Genomic DNA, 19,725 nt, shown 5'->3' on the forward strand with positions numbered 1-19,725 from the left:
TTATATTCTAGAGGAGAGACAAGAAATTTAAAAAGAAAAATTTCATAAGACACTTTCTAAAACTTCATAAGACACTTTCTAAAGCACTTCATAAGACACTTTGTGAGGAAGGTGGCATAAGTTGATATAATAGATTGAAATCACAATAAAAGTCATTAGCTATGGGGGGTGCTGTCAGTAGTAAAGTGACATGTGATTCAGGGACTGAGTACCTAGAAGTAGATACCTTATTTCTAAGTCTGATTCAAAATGAGAAGATGTATTAGTCAGGAGCTGAGAGGTGAAGAAAGGTCCTCTGTGGGCAACTGGGAAACTAGCCCAGACAGAGCCTGGTTACCAAATACCTACAACAGAGTCAAAATGTAAGACATTTTCTATCTTATTGCAAGACTGTGTGCCACTGACTTAAGCAAAAGTTGGGTTTGCTGAAGGCCCACCTATTCACAGAAGTTCTCGAAGAACTTCACCCAAAGGATTCTTTGTGTCTGAAGAAGCTTAAGCTCAAGTTGAGGGAAAGGGAAGTCTCTCAGTGAAAAGCAAGTGCAAGGGCTGTTCACAGCTCAGCATGGCAGAATCATGATCCTCTCTTTTCTCAGTTTTTTTGGACCTCATCAGGATCTGATCACTAATGCTGATTAATATATTTCCTGCATTACCTCCTGGGATCCGCCCCCCCTCACACACACACATTTTAAACCATACTTAAGCTGCCTGTGCAAAGAGGAAAAATTCTATCTGGGGTTGTTTTTGTGGAAATTAAATACAACCTGATTGTTTCATTTTTTTTTTGGAGATATTTCTGAAGGTGTTGATTTGGACTGTGATGGTTGGGTTGGGACAGATGGGTAAGAAACCTTCTTAAGGAAGAGCTATCCAAAGATCCTACTCCTATTCTTCTTTCATGAGTTTTCCCAAGAATTCCTCTGGTTTCACAATTTTTTTTTTTTCTTGTTGTTGCTGTTTTTGTTGTTTGACCGTCTGGGTCTTTCTGATTCTCTCGCAGACCCAGGCTACTCAGACTTCAGAAGGACAAATTCTGCCGTATGCCTTGTCTCTCTAGGTGCCCCTCAACAGCCTTCCTTCTTTCCTCAGGCCAACTGCCCCATAAAATTCAAGTACAAAATAGTGTAAAGACCTTGTTTTCACCAGAATCTCTCTGTTCGGAAACAGAGGTGAGAGGTCCACCCTCCGCTAGCCAAAAACCATGAATGTTGAGATGGCAAGGCCAGCACTGTCCAGTACAGACCATGTTCACTCCCTCACAACTTTTTTTCAGGTTTTCCTTCCTTGTCTATAAACCAATGACACGGAGGATTCATTCCCTGAAGACTGAAACTGAGCTGAATTAGAAAAACTTCGGGCACAAGGATTTCAGCAAGCATGAAAGGAGAGACAAAAATGCATCTTCAACACAATATCTTTCCCGACTCTTCCGCTGAAAGCTGAACGTGCCACCTCCATAATCCCGAGCCCCTTTACTGCCTAATGATTACACCCCAGCACACATTTCCTCATGTGCTTATGATGCATTTTTTCTTACTTACTTCTTGTTCAGTTTTTCCCACTCCTCCCGACTGGGGTGTAGCTCCAGAGGAAGGGACTATAAGGAGATATTTGTTGTTGTTGCTTGGTAAAAGATGAAAACACCTGCCCTCTCTGAGGCTCGAACTCAGGACCTTCAGATTATGAGACTGACGCGCTGCCTACTGCGCTAAGAGGGCAGACATCTCTTGTTCTTTCCTTTGAAAATAAAATATGAAATTTTATTTTCCAGGTATGTCCATCAGTTTCCAGCATTTGAAGAATGTAATCAATGTTACTTGTAAATCGTTCCATTTAAACCAAAGCTGCACCCGAAGTGTTCCACATCCAGGAATTGTGGAGTCCACACCTTTCCAGTATACACCCAGCAATTGGACACTCTGGCTTGCTGTACCCAAGAATTGTACAGGTCTTTTGCAGCTCTTTTTCCCTCTTGGGTTCCAGTGATCTGCCTCTTCCCACCTTCAGAGATCTCAGTCACTCTTATACTTTCCTTGGTACCTTATGTTCAAAAGAAACTTTTGAACAGTGCCCAGTTAATATTAGTTCACTGACTGATTGAGTGAATGAATACTCCTCACATTTGTCTACAGTCCATATTTCTCTGTCTCACTCTAAATCTCCACTTGCATATACATGACTGGAGACATTATCCTTACAAAAAACACAAACTGAACTTAATAAAAAACCTTCTTGTTGGGCTTCCCTGGTGGCGCAGTGGTTGAGAGTCCGCCTGCCGATGCAGGGGACATGGAATCGTGCCCCGGTCCGGGAGGATCCCACATGCCACAAAAAAATCTCCTCGTTTGTTTCAGCCTTACAATTATACTAAGAAATTTATGGAGATGAGTTCATATATTCAAATTGAATTTTGGTAACAAAAGTATGTATCATGATTTGCATTTTTCAGATATAATGGAGGCTCAGAAAAGTTAAGTAATGTTTCAAAGGTCCCAGAGCTGCTAAGCAGCAAAGTATGAATTGAGAAACAGACTTTTAGATTCCAAATTGGGATCTTTTTTCCTGCTCTAGCTCGTGATCTCACTGTCTGTTCTTCTCCACAATAGCTCATTCATCCACACTCTATCTAATTCCCAACCTCCTCTGTGCTGGCCTTTTGGGCTTAGACTTGCAAGTCAATTTTGGCTCATCCTCCTCCTTCAAAGTCCACATCCACTGCCCTGCCAAATACTGAACATTATTCTTGTGACGCTCTCTTGAATTTATCCCTTCCTTTCCATTCAGTCAGTACATATTCATTGGGGAGCTGCTCTGTGCTGGGCAGTAGGCTCAGGTGATTCAGAACGAATCTGACCACACAGATCTCTGGAGCCAGAAGGATAAATACGGACAAGGAATGATCCTCTTCCAGTTTCACTACTTTCAGTCTCGCTGGCATTTGCAGCTAAATAATGCTTTTGAAAATATTTGTTTTCATAATGTCCCTCTGCTTCACTCTGACCATTTTTGATTTCTTAAGTTTTGATATGATCTTGCTTTTCTTTCAACTCTTTGGTAGAACCTCATTGTGATTTTCCTTTATAAGGTCAATTCCACCCATTGGTGCATGGTGTTACATTTTCAATGTGTTTTTTGATTTTTTTAATCTACTTGATTTATCATTAATGAGACATGTACATACCAAAGGCCAGCAGAGCCAGCATTGCCCCGTTTTGTCCTTGCCCAGAGAAGGGTCCAAAGTGTATCGTTTTTTCATTTCTTTCTGTTCTTTGGAAGATTTGCTGTTATCAACAAGAGCTCCTCAGTTGAGCCGATAAAAGGCTGGAGAATGTGGGCATCGATCCCACTACCTCTCACATGCTAAGCGAGCGCTCTACCACTTGAGCTAATTCCCCACCTCTGATGGTCTCCCTTTCCTCCCATTTTTCAGGGAACCATCTCCATCCACGTCATTCCTTCTTTTGGGGCCGGCCAGAAGGTCAGGAAAAGTCAAGGCCATTAGGCTGGAGTAAGGGCACATCCTCTCAAAGATACTCTGAGGCAAGCGCGCGGTTGGTACCTATTCCTCTGGTAAGGAAGGGAGAAAGTCGCCTTGGGAAAAGTCTGGCGGCAAAAGTACAGGTTTCAGATTTTCCGGGACGGAAGAGATCACGTCCCAGTTGAGAGGACTCACGCAGAACACCAGGCTAATGCGGGAGGAGTATCTCAGGTTGATTACCTGTCTCTTAAGCACGAAACTAAAGCAGCAAAGGAACATAAGTGGGAGGATCACTGGTTCCTTTTAGGGGAGGCGGTGGGCTGAATTTTCCCGATGGTGGAAAGCAAAAGGCAGCACTTGTTTCCGCTCGCTTTCGAGCCAAGGACCTCTCGCGTGTCAGGCGAGCGTGATAACCACTACACCACGGAAACCTCCACCTAGCATTGTTTCTGAGATAGTTATTGGATTCTTGCTGAGTTGGGTCTTGAGAAGTTACATACTTACACTATATGCAAGAACAAAAATACATACTCTTACATACAAGAGCCGTAGGAATTTAGAGGCGAGACGTATCAGAGCGAAGGAAAAATATATGGACATTGAAGTGTACAGATGAAGAGTGAACACAGGATGGAAGGAACAGGCATGGAGGTAGGGATCCTGTGTTCAGAAATATACCGGTTCGGTTGGAGGGGGTGTACGTGCGTGTGCGTGTGTGTAAAATAGACATGGAGGGAAACAGTGATTGAAAAGCCTGGACACATAAAGATACATTGGAGAAAACATTGTGGAGGCTTAAGAACCCTTGAAAAAATTCCACGCAGATGGCTTACATGATCAAGGTAACATTTTATGAAAGGTTTTTAATTTTGAATGCCAAATAGGTAGGAAATAGGGAAACCAGAACTGAAGAGAATGACAAAGGAGTTATAAGATATTAAGGGATGGAGTGAGGTTTATTTTTTTAGCTCCTGAGATTAGCAATAGCATGAGTCTTTCTGCATCTCCAGCCCAGTACACTGTCTGGCACAGAATACATTCCCCATAAACATTATAGAATGGATGAAGGCATAGATGAATGAGAAGAAAGAGAAAGACTCTGGAGAAGGTGTGCAGGAAAGATCTACAGTATTTGACAATGTCTCAAGACACTGCATGTAGAGATTTGAGGGAGAAGAAGGAGTCAAGGACAATTAGAAGTCTTGAACCTGGGTGTCAGACACAGAAGTGATTTTGAATTAATGTCTGATGAATGGAAAAATGAATCCACTCATTTAAAAATATTTGTTCTATGAATGTATGAAGGAAGAAAGGAAGTGGTATGGAGAAAAACTGCTTAGGAGACTATACCTTAAATTAAAAGAGAACCTCACATCTTTTCATACAGAAAAAAACAACCTTTTCATGTCTGGTTTTGCTCCTTGGGGCTATTAGACCTGAGAAAAATGATTCAACTCCTCTGAAATTCAATTTCATCTTTCAAATAGAAATAATGATATTTGAGTTAGCTGCAAAGCTAAATCAAATGATTTGCATAAAATTAATAAACTTTTAGTACAATTTCTAGAATGTGAGGTCTACAGAAGTTACCCCACTTCCTCCTCATATGTGTCATATTTCCAAAATCTCGTAACAACCACAGCTGTTTTTATAGAGAAATAAACGATGTGTGGAAGAGCTCCAAATTTCTAACTGCACCTAGAACAGTGCATTAACAAGAAATATTTGTTACATAATTAAAAGAATAAATGATTTGTGGTTGGATGACATTTAGAGCACGAATTTAGGAAAGAAAATTCCCCTGCTTCTTCCATTGGCTGGAGAGGAAGACCAAAAATATGGTATAGATTTTGTTTTCTGGTGTAATCTAAATTTCTTGTCTATTTCACTCAAACCACTGAGAGGTGCAACAAACCAGAAGGCTGATTTCATCCTCTTGAGCAAATACAGAATATCGAAACATTTATCAAATGCTTATGTGGCAGCATTTGCTAATTTTCCTTTGTGTTGATTTCTTTAAGCACAGATGACACATGTTTTGCCAGGCGGACTGTGAAAAGACATAACGCTGCCCTCTCTGAGGCTTGAACTCAGGACCTTCAGATTATGAGACTGACGCGCTGCCCACTGCGCTAAGAGGGCAGGTACCCTATACTTTTCGTTTTGAAAGTAAAATATGAAATAGTATTTTCCAAGAACATCTGCTTTATCTGTTTCCAGCTTTTAAAGAGTGTATGTACTCAATGTTACTTGAAAATCACTCCGTTTAAACCAATGTTACCCGGGTAAGATTCCACACCTACGAAAGGTGGAGTCCATGTCTTTCCGATATTCACCCTAAGATAGGACCATCTGGACCTCAGCACTAGGGACACTTCATTGTGTCTGTCTTTTGCTGGTCTTGTGTTGGAATGATGTCGTATTTCCTGCCCTCAGAGATCTCAGTGGATCTTACACCTTTCATGATCTCCTTTGTTGAAAGAAAAGTAGGAGGTGCCCAGTTAACATTAGTTCACTGACTGAATGAGTCAATAGCCCTCAAATTTGTCTACAGTCCATATTTCTCTGTTTCACTCTAAATCTCCACTTGCATCTACATTCTTCCCTACAAAAACTTAAACTGAACTTAATGAAAAGTCTCCCTGCTTTTTTTTTTTTCAGCTGTATGTGCCATTCATCACGCTAAGAGATTTATGGAGATTATTTCATGTAGTCTAATTGAATTTTGGAAACAAAACTATTTATCATAATGTTACCAAACCAAACTTGGGGCCAATGGTCCCAGTGCAGCACAGCCAGTCTGCTGACATCAGGTTGTGGTGAAGGAAAGTACAGCATTTATTGCAGGGTGCCAAGCAAGGAGAACTGGCTCAAAAGACCCAAACGCCCCAAATGCTTTCAGAGAAGGGTTTTTAAACACAGTCTGAGGGAGACATTCACAGGGTATATAATCAGCCAATGTGAAATTCCCTGATTAACTGATGGTGAGGTAACAGGGTGGTATTTCGGGAAACTCAATTATCAATTTTCTGGCTCCGACAAGTCTGGGATCTACACACTACTGGTCAGCATGCAGTCAACTTTTTCCATCTGGTGGGAGTTTTAGTATCTGCAAAATAACTGAAAGATATGGCTCAGAATATTATCCATAGCCCTTAAGGAGGAACTAAATGTTCTTGAGTTTGTTTTATGGCTAAACTATCAATATTATTATTTGTCTTGTTTGACTGCTTTCCTTTGTGTCTTCATTTTCTCACTTCTCTGATTAAATTTGCTCTTTGAATGGGGAAGGCCTAGGATGCTAAAGCTTTTCTACAAATAAGAGGCAGGCAGGGGATACGGGGGCTGGGGGTGGGGGGAAATCTGTCCCCTGGAAGGCCCTGCAGGGTCCTGCTCGGTTTCAATAATTTGCACTTTCCAGATAAAATGGAAGCTCAGAGAAGTTATGTTCTTAAGGTTCTAGAGCTGCTAAATGGCAAAGCCTGAATTGAGAACCAGATTTTAGATTGCAAAACATGAGCTCTTTCTCTACTCCAGCTCACGATATCACTGTTGGCTCTTCTCCACAGTAGTCCATTCATCCACACACCAGCTATCCAATTCCCAACCTCCTCTGTACTGACCTTTTGGGTTTAGGCTTCCAAGTCAACTTTGACTCATTCTCCTCCTTCAAACCCATATCCAATGACTTGCCAAATATTGAATGTTATTCTTGTGCAGCTCTTTTGAACCTGGCACTTCCTTTCCATTCATTTGGTACATAATTCACTGGGGAGCTGCACTTTGTCAGACACTGCAGTAGATTCTGGGGTTCTGAAGGGATCATACTACCCTGACCTCAAGAGATAGCAGAAAAAAAAACGTGGATGTGGGATGCTCAACTTCCAGATTCTCCAATTGAATCTCCAGGTATTTACAGCTAAGAAACTCTTTCTAAAATATGAGTTTCATGATACCATTCTTTTATTCTGTAACCATTCTTGATTCCTTAATTCTAATATGATCTTGTCTCTCTCTCAATCACTGATCCTTGTTTCTACTTGCATTGTGATCTTGATCAATTAGATCCATTAGTTGATGGCATTGTTCAGTTCTTCAATCTCTTCGATGATTTTTTTTGTCTACTAGATCTATTAATTATTGAAAGAGAATGGTTTTGAAGATCTGTGGCCAGGAACTTTTAGGATTGTTGTGTCTTCTTGGTCAATTGACCCTTTATAATTGTGTAACATTCTTCATTACTGCTGGTAAATTTCTTTGCTTTGAAGTCTACTTTGGCTGATACCAATACATTCACTTAAGCTTTCTTTTGATTAGTGATTTCATGTTGTATCTTTTCCTATTCTCTCATTTTAAACCTACCTCTATCATTACATTTGAAGTGAGTTTCTTATGGCCACTGTTTATATTTAATCCATTCTGACAATTTGTGATTTTTAATTGATGTATTTAGACCATTTACCTTTAAGGTAATTATTGCGATTTTTGAATAGAGGTCTACCATTTTATAATTTGTTTTCTGTTTGTTTCCTCTCTTTTCATTCTTCTATTTTCCTCCTCCTCCAATTCTGTACCCTGTTGGAATGGTACTGAAATGCAAATTTAGTTACCGCCCAGCCTAAATTCATTTACCAGCAAACTTTGCTTACAGAAAGTGTCCAAATACTTGCTCTAGGGATTTCCATATAAACACTTAAATTTTCACAGTGTATTTAGAATAAATATTTTATAATTCAAGTGAAATGTGGAAACCTTATCACCATTTAGGCCCTTTTACCCTAACCCCTGCTCATCACACTGAGCAGATGGCATCTGAACTTTCCAGCTGTAAAGTTTCATAGTGACCAAGGTTTCAAGTTGATAATAAAAAGATGATAAAGTCTTCCAATCTTCCTAATGAATTTGAAGGGGGGAAAATACTGGAACGTGGTTTATTATTCACTTTTCTGGGAAATACTTGAGAGATCTGATTAGGGTGTTCGTTTACTTATGGTTCTGTTGGTTACAGCCTGCGGTTAACAGCCATTACCTTGTCAGTAATCTGGATAACCTAAATAGCCATTACCTTGTTAGAAATCCCCGAAACAGAGTGAAGCATAACTACAAGGTGTGTGTGTGTGTGGGGGGGTGTCAGTACCAATGAGTTTGAAAGTAGGAAGGGAATGAGAATGCAAATTCGTAAAGACTTGTCTCCTACACGGCACACACAATTGCTATTAATAGCGGTTGTCATTGGCTCAGCAACCCGGGCAGTGGTATTTGTGGCGTCTGCCTTTTGACTCCAGAATTGTATCTCCTATTCCAAGCTTTTAAAGAAAAGGTTTGAGCTGGATTATCCTAAAAGGCCACAACTCAGCAGGGATGAAAGGAGCTGCTCTCCTTCTTTTCTCTTCTTTCTTTTCTTTGCTTGTCGCCGAATTCCATCAGCCGCCTCCCGCGCTCTTTCAACGTGGGTCTCAGTAGACAAGGATGGAAAAACTCTTCCATTTACTGCCCTTCTTCTGTCAGCGGACCCGGATGCTGTGCATCCTTGACCTTCACGAGAAGGTTCTTCTCGAGGGCAGAGACCACAGGGACTCCTCACCTTTGAGCCGCGAAGCTTGGGCTGCGCTTGATGCACGCTATGCGTGGCATTGGATTGATGTTCTGCAGATACCTGCGGGGCAGGTAAACTTGCTGCTAGCTCTTCCCAGCAGATCCCAAACCCATCTCAGTCACTTCATAGACACAAGATCCACATCGTTCTCGTTTACTCTGTGAAGGTCTCATCTCTTACGAGCTGCTTCTCCTCACTCGTGGTTCCTTTAACACCTGACTGCTGATTCCCTCCTTACTTAACGTTTCTCTCTGTTGTTTATGACTGTATCGCTGTAGTTTGTTTCGGTGTGAACTTGGACAGCTGAACACTGGAGAAACTTTAGCAGGATTCGTGGAGGATTCTATTCACACTAACTCTCAAGAGAGTACTGTGTTCTCAAGAGGCAAGTGTTCTGAAAAGGGAGAGTTTTTCATGCAAGACGGGTGGGTACAGAAGATTTGTGCAAGATTCTTGTCCTATTCTTTTGTATATCTTTTCTAGTCCTGCCCCGCCACAGTGCCATCTTCCCTCCATTCTTCTCAGTTGTGTGGTGATTGAAGAATAACATCACAGGTTTTATAAGGACCTTCTCATAATAAAACAGCCTGCAGTGGTTTGTAAATAACTCAGTACACACCTTCCCCGAGAACAGGGAACAATAGCACCGAGCCAGCCAGGAGTCGAACCTGGAACCTTCTGATCCGTAGTCAGACGCGTTATCCATTGCGCCACTGGCCCTGCTTTCGCCAGTTTTCTTTAAACCATTATTAATTAGCCTTTACGAGGTTTTTTGCATTTTCATACCATCGAATTTCTGGATGTGGCTTGATGTGCACTGTCCTTCTGATTTGTCTGCCCTCTTCTCTCCCAGATGATAGAATATAAAGATTCGCGGTCTACTTTGAAGCCTCATTATAGCAATAACCTGCCAGCCTCATGTCCTTGACCTCGTGGTGAGGGACCTGGAAGTAGCAAATGATGGAGTTTTTAGGGCTTTGCTAATGAAGGAAGGAAACCAGGAAACAGGGACCAGAGTAAACAAACGGAATAGGGGAAATACTCGCAAACCTAATCGAGTTATTAATTCTTCCCCAGTTTAGATGGTGTTCTTTCCTGTACTCCTAGGGTGCAGAACACACCCCTCATTTTGGCATTTATCACAGTGTTGTGAACAGCTGTTTGCTCAGCGGTCCTCCCCACTCTATTTTATATTCCTTAAGGGCAGCACGCTCGGTATCTACAATGACTAATCTTACATTAAAAGTCTGCATGCGAGAATGAAGAGTTGAGTGAGAAAAATGCCAGTGAGCAACAGGAAAACAATTTAATTTATGGTACACGTAGGCATCACGAGTCTGTGATTCCATGTTATCTCAACCCGGGTGTTTAATTGGAAGAGCAGTGGAGTGCCGTATACAGCAGCAGAATCCTAGTTTCCCGAATATAGGTTTGTGGCTCACAGTGTCTGTTTATGTGCTCAGGGGCTGAGGCTGGGCGTGTGTCCATTAAGTCTAAAGCCAGCGACAATCAGACGGTAGCGCTGGGCTGGAGCTAGTGGCTGAGATGTAGGCTTTCTAAGTGAAGAGAATGTCTAGTCTGCTGATATAAAAGAAACAGCTTAGTGAACCAAGTGCGCACCAGACTGATATATTTAATACCACTTAGTGGTTGGCTTCGAGTTTTTCATGATACCAGTCATCAGGAGGACTTACAACACAATGCTTATAAAACTATAAGACACCTAGCCCAAAGATCCCTCCCCAATCAAGGAAACTTTCAGTAATAGCTCTACAACAATTCAAACAACAGCATGCAATTGGCTTAAACAAAGTGGATTTATTATCGCACTTAACAAGTCTGGAAGGTAGTGAGGCTACGTGCCTCGTTAACTCGGTGGCTCCATGATGTCATCAGGACCCAGTTTTTTTGAATCTTTGTGTTCTGTCATTCTCAATATATGGATCTCATACTCCAGCTGGTTTCCTCGCAGTACCTCAAACTCTCACAATATCAAGGTAAAGTCCAGAAGAAAAAACAGACTTCTTTACTGTATCTCTTATTGAGAACAATTTCTCTGATATGCTCCCCAGTGGATTTCCCCCACATTGGCTAAATTTGTGTCATATATTCTCACCTAATCCAAGTACTGCCAAGAATGTGACCGCTGTGATTAATTAGATCAATCATAATTCTGCCTCAGGAGCTGAGAATTGGGCCCACCTCCTGCAAAGCCAAGGCAGTAGAGAGAAGGTTATGTGAATAAAATCATGTTTCTGTTGGAAAGGAGGAATGGGGGCGCTGGTGTTGGTGACTGGTGGTGGAATAGGCAAGCAGTATTAGCTGCTATACCCTACACCATCCCCATGTTTGGAATAAAATGAAATACTTTTAAAAAGCATTTTTAAGAGCTCCATTCCTTACATTATTAACTCACATTAGACATATATAAATTTCCAGATCTAACCACCATAAAAGGCATTTGATATACAGCTTATATTCAGTATTTGTATTCAGAGCAAGTACATCAATTGTACATGATGACATATTGACTTATAAATCAGAACTGTGTTAAGTTTGGCCATTAATAATGCCATACATCACCTATCTTCATGACTGCATAGTAAAATGACACTACAGTTTCTGAATTTGGAGTGTCAGAGGCTAATACATGTATAATAGTGTAAAGATCTGAAGCTCAACCTTAAATAGTTCCAGGACAGGGCAGGAATCTTAAGTTCCTAACTCTGGAAATCAGTAGTTTATGCTACCTAAACTTGTCTGTAAGGTATATAACACTCACTGGTCCCAGGCTTATTTTTGCTTTTTAAATAACAGTTGGCAGTTTAAGTTTATTTCTTCATCACAATCTGTTCATTTCCAGGATAAGCATAGTTTAACATTTTCTGTCTTAATGTTTACTCTCTATTCGTATCACTGTTCACGTAGAAGAAACTTGATATGGAAAAAAAAAGAGCAGACTTAGAGAGAGACTCTGCCTTTTGCTGGAATATGTGAATTTGGACAAATCACTTTACTTTTTAGTCACCCCACTACCTTATCTGCAAAATGGGATGATACTTACTTTGCAGGTTTGTGGTGAGATTAAATTACACAAAGCAGGTAAAGTCCTGGCAACTATTTAGGCTGTCAATAAAAAGTAGCCATCATTGATAGCAATGTCCAACTGCTTCCCAATCTCTTCTAAAGCTTAATCTTGATAACTCAAAAAGCATATATTGAATATTCATTTACCAAGCAAAATGTGAAAATCTAAGGATTCACAGGTAAAGCTTAATCCAAATTCCTCAAAAAACTAACATCAAGTCAGAGAGACAAATGTAAATTCATCATTACAATACAACAAGAGAAATGCTACTCCAGAAATAAGTGTGCCAGCAGCATGGAAGTACAGCAATTAACTCTGGAAGGGAAGTCAGGGGAAGCTCTTCATGACATCGCATTTCAACTTAATCTTGAAGGAGAAACAAATTTGACTTTGTGAAGAAGGAGGAAATAAAGGGCCAGAGGGTCCCGTACTTGTATGACTAAAAGTCACAAAAGAGGAGGTCGGAGTCTCCCGAGTGTCTGCACTTTTCGCGGTCGTCTTGAAAGTATCCGCCCCCGTTTCCGCAGAGCACCCTCCGCGTCTTCAGGATTGGTGGGGTCTGCAGCTGACCACAGTCCGCCTTTGTGCGCAAGATGCAGTTGCGGGACTCCGGGAAGGATGGAGGCACTTGTACCTTTGCGACCGGAGAAAAACTGAATATTCCTGCATAGGCGATGTAATGGGTGACCGAAAAGAAATATAGGAGCTCCAGTGGCGCAATTGGACAGCGCGCGGTACTTATATGGCAGTATGTGTGCGAGTGATGCCGAGGTTGTGAGTTCAATCCTCACCTGGAGCAGTATTTTCCAATCGGAGATTAGCATCCCTTGAAGAGACCCTTTCCCCTTTGCTTTCCTGTCTACTATACCATCTTCGATGTGTTTCTTTGAATTTGTCCTATAGCATTTATTCTTACCGCTCCCTTAGCGCCAATTAGCGTCAAGCAATTACCGACTGAATGAATCTTTTGTGCTGCAGTGGGTTAGCTTCTCTAATTCTTTATCCGCACCTTGTCTTGCAAGCTGATCTCAAATAAAGAACATTTCCTGACACCCCCTCCACCACCCCGTCTCACTTTGCTCTTATGACTATCATTCCTCAGGGATCCCCTGGTGCGTACTTAGAAATCGCTAAGTAACTTCCCCGAGGTGATAAGCATTGAACTCCATTAGAGGGAATCAAAAGTGGGAACTTGCATGGAGTTCCTGCTTGATTAAAGCTCTGGTTTGGGGGGAAAATAAAATACTGTTTTCTGAAAAGAGAGTCACCTGTAGTATTTTTCCCACATTTAATTTCACCCTGATGAACTAACCACCATGCAGCTTTTATCAACTGAGAAACAAAACCTGGCATCCTCAAATGATCCAACTGTCTGGGCCTGGAAAAGGACTAGTGATAATGAGGCCCAGAAACCAGAAATCTGTAGAACAACATTACAGGAAAAAGCATATTGTTGTGAGTGGTGTAGGTAGGAAGTAGGTAGTGATTTTGACTTAAAAATATGCTCCCCCTTCCACAATGACACAAGGAGTATGCCTGGTCATACGTCGTATCACATGCCTCCCTACTTCACCCCAAGAGGGTGATTTGAACTAAATAATTTAGAGTACTTTTCCTAGCTGCAAATATTATCCCATACTTGAAAGCATGTATGTCCCACCCAGGACAGGTCACAGAAGGTGCATGTAATAAAGCTGGGTCCAGAGAACTCTCTCTTGAGGTCTGGATTCCTAAATATGTCCTGCATGTACCAGGACATTGTCCAGTCACAGAGTCATCTCCCTGGGAAAGGTAGGGAGGTCCCATCCAGAAAAGCACCAGATAATAAAGTGGATACCTTATCACTTCATAGCTCCTGCTAAGCCACAAGAGTATCTTGGAAGCTGTCAAAGTATATATTTAGGTTAAATGCAGTATTTTGTATCATACTAGACATTTTGTTTTATTTAATATGATTTTAATTCCTTAGATTTAAAAACTTAACCATTGCACCCATTGAAACATAAACTGAAGCACATTAAAATTTATAAGGGTTTATTTGAGCAAGCAACCATTCAAATTAGGGAGTGCCAAACAAAAAGTGGTTAGGAGGCTCTGCAGGCAGAAGCTAGAGGCAAGACTTTTGTAGAGATGTCAGAAGCAAAGCAAAGCAATTATTTGATTGGCTATAGCTTAAGACTGCTTTATGTGGGAAAGCCTAGCTGGCTCATTGTGATAAGCTGTTCTTAAATTTCATTTTCTCAGATTCCAGTCTTGGTTTGCTTACCTAAGCTACCAAGGCATTTAGAGCCACCTCAGTCTAATGGTCTCCTTGTTTAATTACTTTAACAAAGCCCTACCAAATTGTGCTTTCCTTTTGCAGAATAGTATAAAAACATACAGTAAACATACATTGTAAACTTAGTAAGATAAAATTGGGCTTTATAAAATTAGAAACTTTCATGAAAAGAGTAAATATGGTGTCTCAGTTGGTTTGGGCTGCTATAACAGAAATACATAGACTGGATGGCTTGTAAAAAAAAAACAACATTTATTTCTCACAGTGCTGGAGACTGGAAAGACCAAGATTAATACACCAGCTGATCAGGTGTCTGGTGAGAGCCTTCTGGTTTTGCTGACTTCCTACATAGTGGAAGGGGCACGCAAGCTCTCTGGGGCCTTTAAAAAATTTTTTTTATTGGGGTGTAGTTGATTTACAGTGTTGTGTTAGTTTCTGCTGTACAGTGAAATGAATCAGTTATACTCTGGGACCTTGTAAATGAAGGCACAAATACCATGCATGAAGGCTCTGCCCTCATTAGCTAATCATCTCCCAAAGACCTCACCTCCTAATACCATCACCCTGACCATTAGATTTTCAAAATATAAATTTTAGGGGGGCACAAATATTCAGACCGTAGCACCTAGAAAACAAAGTAGTTCTACTAATATATATATTCAAATGCTTTTTTTTTTGAGAAAAAAGAAAAATGTAGTCAGAGCATAATATAGTCATAAAATAATGAAAATGAGATATCTTAAAGTTTATATGATTCTGTCAAGGCTCCACTTAGGTTTCAATTCTAATCCTTAAAAGCTTCTATAATTACAGAGAATAAAATAAATATATGCACCGCGGCCTTCTTTTTTTCCTCATTAAGTGTCATCACTTGCTCTGGATTTGTTCCCCACAACTGTGCCCTTGTCTTGGGTGTTGTAGAATGGTAAACAACCTCATAGAGAAAAAACATGAATGTTTTAACTACTTCCCTTTAACACATCCAATTATTCCTGGCTTTGAATCTGCCTCATAAGCCGCTGACCCAAAAACTGGAGAATGGGGGTATCGATCCCACTACCCCTCGCACGCAAAGCAAGTGCTCTTCTACTTGAGCTAATTCCCCTTCCCCTGGGAGTTGACGTCATCGATGTCTTCACTATATCCATATGTCTTTCAGGCCCTCTAGGATCCGTTGGTAATTTTATGCCCACCAAGGCCAAACTGTACGGAATGGAGTTGAGACAACTCATAAGCAGCCTCGTGCAGGAATCCCCGACCACCGAGCAAAGGAGAGTGAAAAACAGCTAGACCTGGAAGGTCGCTCTAGGAAAGCTCTAGCTTCGCCCTATTTTAACTTCCTGGACCTCTCCGCAGAGGAAGAGGAAGCCCTGAGCAGGACCACCAACTCATCACTTAGCTCTCTCCAAATGCTCTGCCTTCCTCTTTTGTAATAAAGGGAGGGCTATCACTGAATAGAGAAGTTTAGAGACTTCTGCAGGTGTAAAGAAGAGAAAAGCTCCAGCACAGCCTCACAGTCCAGGCTTTTCCATATGTGGCTTCTGAAAAAACATGAGCTACTCTCACACATTTTCCCCACAGAAGGTATTTTGATTTTCCCCAAATACATCGCTACCAAATACAGAATGCAGCCAGAGTGTGAGTGGAAGAGTGCAGGGGAGGCTGGTGAGAGAGGGCAGAGGTCTATCGCCAGGGTGTAGGTCATCGATAGTTATTAAAGGGTTTTAATCAGGCTTATAGTATGCTCAGGGTGCCAGTTTACTGTCTTGATGTCTGGGTAGACAGTGGGCTGGAGCTGGCATTCTGATTACTTAACCAGGAGACCGCTGACATCCACAGAGCATGGCCAGAGAGTGAGAAAACTCAGTCAGGTTTTGAGAGTTAAATCACCATGAGAATAGTTGGACTGGTTGCCTAAAGAGGGAAGTGATGGATGAAGGCAATGAGGAGCAACTTTAGTCTTGATTTTAAAATGCAGGAGTGGAAGAGAGCGGCAGGGCAGACTATTAGGAAGGTAGTAGTCTTGAACTTGCAAGCTTATGTTACTCAAGCCTTGCACTTTTGTAGAAATCTACTGAGAATAATTTTGCTTCTTGTTTTACACATAGACCATCTCATTTTAAACAGTGAAATCTAGAAGCATTCCTACTTTGTAGACTCTTAATGGCAATAGAAAATAAATGGAAACACAAGTAATAGACAATAGCATCATAAACAAACAAACAAAAACTGTTGTTCTCTCCACAGCTGTTCCTGAAAATAGTGGCAGAATTGGCTGATTGAAAACTATTTATTCAACAAATTATACTGATAACTTCTAGAATTTTGAAGATGAATGAACGCCCTCTTTATCTATTAAAGATTCTTATTGAACAGATGAAAGGAAACACAAAGTAATATAATGCCTGAGATTAACCTCACAATAATATGGAAAACCAGTTTGGCAAAATGTTGATGATTGTTGAAGCATATGTGATGCGTACTTGGAGATACTTGACTCTTTCCTATTGTCACAATAATTTCTTTTGGGACTATGATTAGATATATGATAGAACTTCTCTCCTAGCCTTCATTTTTCATATTCCTCTTTCCTAATTTCCAACTACCTGTATCAGTGGATAGTATTTTACATAGTTCCCTCAAATCTAACTTCCAGTTTCCTAATTCTCCCTTCTGCTCTATCTAATCTGCCATCTAATAAATCTGTTTAAGTATATGTTTTCAGTGTTTTAATTTTCAAATTCCTCTTTAATAATTTCAAATACATGAGAGTTAATGTATTACTTTCCCAATGATTCACCGTCCCTTCCTGTGAACGGCCTATTTTTAACAATTTTCCTGTTAATTATACTGTCCTTCCTTGTGAAAGTAATATAATTCCTTTACCCTTTGCTATCAGAACTGACAACAGATGATTCATATGATTGCTTTGTATGCCTCCTTGCCTTTGCTCAGGCCCTTTCCTCAGTTTGGGACAACCTCATTCTTCACCACCCCTAGAAAACTTGCTCGTCAAGACTCACCTTCAATGTTACCTTCTTTTCCTGGGCATTTATGATCAATCTGATTAGTCAGAATTAGTTCCTATTCTTGTTCGTTCATCTGTTCGTTGTGTTCATTCTTATGAAACAACGAGATGGAGCTGAACACTCTTTTTTCCCCTCTTTCTTCCTTCGAATTATTTTCTCGCTAGTGTTGAGTTTCTTGACGTTTTCAGTACCAGAACGCTTGGAAAACATAGTGAAAGTTGAACAAACTCTCCTTAGAAAACACACAGGTATCTGGTGGGGCGCGGGGGCCGTGGAGGAATCAGAATTCGTGGTTCCTCCGATGCGGATCACCCGGAGGAGAGCCCCACGAAGTTAAATATTCTTCTCTATGCAATGTCACCCGAAAGTAGAAGCGGCAATAACACGGAATAGAAATTGAGCCCTATTCAGATCCGTCGTCTAATTTTCCAGCCTGTCTCATTAACCACGAATTAGGAGTCCACATTCGCCAGCTCCCCTGACAGCGACTCCAGTGGAACCGGCTCTGGGAACCTCTGCCCGGCCGCGCTTTCGGGCCGCGGGCCCAGGCTCCCCTGACGAGGGACGGTGACAGCAAACTGGCTCAGCCCAGGTTGGGAAGTGAAAGCCCAGGCAGATGTGTTTCTACCACGTCTCAACCAATTTTACGACTCCTGGGAAAGCTAAGCCCGTTTTTTGCCCCCGTCGCAGCTTTTCCATCCCAGTTCTTTGTCCATTCGTGTGGAAGCCAGCCACCTCCACGTCTCCCAGACGTCTCTAAGCCGTCTCCTAAGCGTCTTTCTCTCCGGGATAGCCAGCGAGTTCCCTAGTACAAACTCTGAAATAAAGCACGCCAAAAGGTCACTATAAGTGGACGAGGTGGCCGAGTGGTTAAGGCGATGGATTGCTAATCCATTGTGCTCTGCACGCGTGGGTTCGAATCCCATCCTCGTCGGGTGTGCGCTTTTGGTGTGAAGAATTGGGGTGAGAGTGTTTTCGAAACTTTACTAGCATTTCCAGTTATGCTCTCTTTAAGTATTTGGTCAGTATTCTGAGTTTGGCCTAATGAGGTCTGCCTTCCTCTCCACCTTCTATGAGCTCTGTCATGTTTCCCTCCCCTCTGTGAGTGTGCACGCTCTTGCATTTAAGGTGCTGACTTCTTATAACAGGTTTTGCAGATTATTCTTCAACTCTACCATGACATATTGTTCTCTTGATATTTAACAGACTTCTTGAAGGAGCTTTTGTTTTCAAGCAACTCGTATCTAGGAGAATTAACTGTTAAGGGCTTTGAACTCTATGGATCTTTTTAACAATCGACCAATTTTGTTTCCAAATTTTTTGTTTCTTTTTCCAACACCTCCACTTATACTTGAGTAAGCCAGATTCTTCAGTACAAAGGACAATCTAGTTTCACAATGATTTTAGTATTTTATATTTATATAACAATAGAGTATAGGTTATGTATGTATAAATGTCTGAGGTCTATCCAATTAGGAGAATGACTTGAGGATTTTTTCCCTCCTCAAATTTCAATTACATTATCTTACATAGTTTTTCCAATTACATTATCTTCTCTTTTAAAATTATTATCTTAAAGATTATTTAGTAAAAATATTTTTCCAAACTCTTCCTTTTTGAAAAAAAAAGTAAAAACATTTTATTTTGGCAATTTTAAAACATATTGAAAATTAGACATAATGTAAAAAGTATCTGCAAACTCATCTCAGAGGTTCAGTTATCCCCTCTATTGCCTGGACTCGCCTATGAGTCTCCTCCTGGTCTGCTTTTCCCAATTCCTCTCTTTGGGAAATTAACCTCTCATCAGGAAACTGAAACTTGGCAGCCCCTCTTCCACATCCCCTAGAGCAGTTACCACCTACAAACTTCATTAGGCTTGCTTGCAAACCTACTTAGAGTCTTTGGTAACTTATGAAGAAGAGAAAAAGAAACTGCATTAATGGGAAAGGAAATCTGAATATATGACTCTTTGATGAAACACTTGGCTTCACAGAAGCAAGTGCTCTGTGGAAAGCCAATTTGAAGCAAACCTTTTTCTTTTAAATAAAAGTACTCCAGTGTATAGTATCATTTTTGGTGAAAAGCATATCCAGGTTGTGGTTTATAGCAGTGCAATAAGGCAGTGTGTTTTTATACTTAAAGATGGTGGTTTCTGGCTGACTGCAATGCACCTTTCCAAACTTCTCATTTTTTTTTTAATCTTTCCTCCCTCATCTTCATACCCAAATGATTCTTTATCCTTGTCATTTCTCT

The sequence above is a fragment of the Stenella coeruleoalba genome (assembly GCF_951394435.1).
Source record: "Stenella coeruleoalba genome assembly, chromosome: 10".
Classification (NCBI taxonomy): Eukaryota; Metazoa; Chordata; class Mammalia; order Artiodactyla; family Delphinidae; genus Stenella; species Stenella coeruleoalba.